This window comes from Mastigoproctus giganteus, chromosome 11 (assembly GCF_048544385.1).
Source record: "Mastigoproctus giganteus isolate SK-2022 chromosome 11, ASM4854438v1, whole genome shotgun sequence".
Taxonomy (NCBI): Eukaryota; Metazoa; Arthropoda; class Arachnida; order Uropygi; family Thelyphonidae; genus Mastigoproctus; species Mastigoproctus giganteus.
The window spans coordinates 80,431,279-80,435,356 of NC_143585.1; the positions used below are offsets into that span (position 1 = coordinate 80,431,279).

At 34.8% G+C, this 4,078-nt stretch overlaps 1 non-coding gene across 1 annotated transcript; it reads right to left on the reverse strand.

Moving 5' to 3' along the window:
* Nucleotides 1-3,713: 3,713 nt before the first annotated feature.
* Nucleotides 3,714-3,795, reverse strand: TRNAS-AGA (transfer RNA serine (anticodon AGA)). The gene has a single exon. It is a non-coding gene; the product is annotated as a tRNA-Ser (tRNA).
* Nucleotides 3,796-4,078: the final 283 nt, after the last annotated feature.

The following is a 4,078-nucleotide window of genomic DNA, read 5'->3' on the forward strand; positions in this document are numbered from 1 at the left end:
ATGGCGCTCAGCATGCACACGCATACGTAACGATACCACAGGAGTCAGAACTTTAAAAATATGAGTTCAGTGTGTGTCGCAGTTGTTATAGTGAAGGTCACTATGTCCTGATGCTACTTGTTTTTTTTTTTTTTTTTTTTTTTTTTGAAAACATTGGCAGTATAAATTAATAACACTTGAACAACAATAATTTTTTTCAATATAAATATGGCAGACTTAACGTATTTTTTAATGCCTATTTCGAACGTGCAGCCGTTTTTTCCTAGCGCTCTCAGTTCCCAAGACATTTCTTAGTTTTATTTTAATTTACTTAGATTTTCACCTGTCTGTTCATATTAGTTGGACTGTTTACTAAGAAATTATGGAGTCAGGAGTTTTCTAGGTCTTGCTGCAGTGGTTAGCAGACCTTTCGATCAGATTATAAGACCGTTTAGTTTATTCGTTACGAAATAATTCTTCGTAGTGGATGATATCATTACTAAGATTTGAACCCTTCGCATGAATCTTGTGTTTGGGAAAAAAAGTAAAAAAAAAGTCATTTGTAAGCCACTAGTTCGGTGGTTCGCAACTTTTTTTGCGCCTACGGCCATATTTGATAATGAAAGAGCACTAACTCTCTCAAAAACTCACAGATGTGGGCGCCAACCACTCTGTTTTGGGCAAAAAGTAGTACAATTATTGCAGAGAAGCGTTCCAAATCCTCGAAGTGTTAGAGAAAACAGCAACATCAGGATATGGTAGTACAGACCACATTCCACGCACAGTCACGCTGTGTTCACGCAAGCTTACTAGTAATGACTGGTAAAGCATATTCCCTCAGTCGTACTGCGTTGTGCACGTTACAATAAATTACTACTTACAAACACTCTGTATACCTTAGCACACGAATAGCATTGATGCAGATTGCAAGTTTTTAATCTTATGTACGTTCCCCACTCATATTATGGCCTTCATTATGATTTCTTCCCGCGGCCACTCAAAAACGCCTTGGCGGACACCATGGTGCCTGCTGGCACTGCTTTGGGAATCACTGCACTAATTGATCGAAGGAACACATATTTTTACCATCGCTTCACATAAAGTTAAGTCTCATAAGGAATTTCGTGAAAGCTGCGGACAGGAATTGCAGATGGTTTTCAATATTTGAAACTGAAGTTTCCATGCATTAATGATTGCAAAATCGAAGATGTACGTCGGAGATGTACATGAAATGCTTCATGAAAGTTTATCAAAATTTTTTTGGCCAAGGACAGAGGAGAAAATAAAATCATGATTGAGAATTTACTACAAACTGAGTAATTTATTACAAATTCTAGATTGCAATATCTAGGTTGCAGTATGCCATTAATTTAGTCTGGATATGGATTTGTGCGAGATATTAATAATATTTTAATACGGATTGAGTTATGTTCAAAATTCATAACTGTCTAGAGCTGCGATTTTCAGCTGTGTTCCACCAGTTTACTCTGGAGTTCTGTACATGTTCAGTTAATTTTTTATAATTGATTTTTTATTTTATTTGTACACATATATTACTCAATTTAATTTATTCTAATTATTACTGTTTTTAAAAATACCAAGGTTCCCCAAAGATTTGAATTTGCAGACGGATTCCGCGGAAGAGCAAGATGTATAAGACGGTTCCCCGAAAAGATAGTTTGAAAAATTCGTCGTCTCGTCGCCAATCAATTTGAAAGAATAGACAGAACTGATATACTTCCAAATTCTCAAGCTTTTGTGGAATGTAGTTTAAAGATCTGCAATATCTTATGTTAATTTGTTCAAAAAAAAAAAAAGTGTTATTAGTAGATTGGCCTGGCCTAGTACCCCAGTACGTGCCCTCTCCTCCTGACTTGATTCATTTAGTAATCTCAATGAGAAATAATAATTATGAATTGAGTTGGTTTAAATTCCATGGCTAATCGTTTTTCATCTGCAGTGTTTTAATTGGATGTAAAAGCATTATCTTATTTACACCTGGTAAACACGGTTACTGATCTGCAATAAATGCTGGCCAGTTGTATCAAATCTTGCGATTTTTATTTTATTTTATTTATTTCTGTTTTTAAGTATTAGCCCAACTGCATTAGCCTTCTTGCTTATAGGTAATTTCTAGAAGTGATATATCAGCGCTTATGTGGTATTTAAAATCTTAGCAAGTTTTTTTTTTTTTTTTTTTGCTTCTTTTAATATGTAACTGGTTTTCATAACCGATCGTTTTCCTTTCAATAGTCGATGTTTTAAATTAAGCTATTTTAAACGAATAACAAACAGTCAATAGTAATCGACTGTTTGGAAGTTTTAACAAAGAAAATTAATTTACGTACAGAATCAGTATAGTAGAGACTGGTGTTTTTCTGCTAACCCATTTCTGCAAACTAGAAGAGGAACGTGGTTTTCTATTACTGGTCGTGGTAAATTTAATGTGGCATATTCAGTAATTACACGAATGCCTCTTTGATTCTCGATAGTGAGCTTTTCAGATAAATTAATTTTGCACCAAACTTTATTTTTTAAAGAATTTTATATCTTTTAAATAGGTCTCAGTTAATATTTACACTAAAATTATGGTTTTACAAATATGAAAAATACGATGCCAAATTCTAATTATTAATTCCACAGACCACCACTCATTACCAGACCTACCACCGTTTATGTATATGAGCCTCTGGGCTGTTAGATCCAAGGACCCCACAAAGGCTTGACAGTTCTTTCCCACTCCTGGCTGGAGGCCCTGTCCCCACTAGGTGCGTGCAGATGACTAGAGACAGCTGTCATGCAAACTGTCCTGATGCCCCTGACTTTCAGTGTGTGACGTACACACGTCGTTTGCGGGCGTATAGCATAGCGTGGGCTCATTCGCTTGTAAATGAGGAATTTCTATTTGGTGAAATAACAATATAAATGAAACCTAAGGATAGTGCACGAATCGCAAGGCCTAGGAAGGATTAGCGATCCCCTCCCCCTTCTTAAGGGAGAGAATTACATTTAAGAAATTTTAAAAGTTTTCTTCATCATAAGAATATCTTTCTTCTTTTCTTGGAACTTAATGTGATGCAGATCGTTTCGTAGTCTTAATATTTAAAAATCAGTTTTACTAAAAAAATACAAATATAAATTTATATTTATATATAATTTTCTGAATTTAGGCTATATTCAATAATATTTTTCGGCATCTAAAAGTTATGTGATGTCAACATTACGTTACACTTTTCAATCTTTCCAGTAAATCTTAGAATCTTTCCACTAAATCTGTCTATTATGGCAGTATGTTAAAATAGTTTGACTTCCTAATCAAGCCATAGTATATAATCCATTTTAACATGGTTTCTATATGGACTCTGGATTTTTATGTCTTTCTAACGCAGTGCCTATACATTTCCAGTTACAGCGTCCATGGAATCAGTGGAGGTCTGCTACTCTACTGAAAATAATCAAGATGGGAACAGTAAATACATTTCTTAGATTTTGTTTATATACTAGCAAGCGCCGGATCTATTTCTCACTATTTTTTTTTTTTTTAAATATTATAATAGAAGTTAATGAAATGCTCCTTTGTATTCCTGTAGGCATTCTTTATCATTCAGATATGGAAATATAGGTCTTTGTATATAAATAAATTATCTTTATTGCCTCTAAGTACGATACAAGTACTGTGCAGGAACAACAATAATAATCACGGCGACATGGCCAGGAGTTAAAAAAAAAAATACCGCAGCCGACAGGATTCGAACCTGTGCGGGGAGACCCCAACGGATTTCTAGTCCGTCGCCTTAACCACTCGGCCACGACTGCCCATATTGTGGTGAATCACTCAGTATCATATACTCATCTGAATCAAAACCGATAGGATATTTTTCAAGTTCACTTTGTTCACATCCACAAAATCTCAATATTTGTACGAGTGTCTTGTTTTGTTTTTTCTCAGTCAGTTCATCTAACATGTCCCTCTTTTACTGACGAGGGTTCTCTAATTCATTTACGATTGCACATTCTTTGGTTTTCCTGAGATCATGTTTAATTGCACAGTCGGAAGATTCATAGTTGATTTCATTATCATTATCATTATTATTATTAG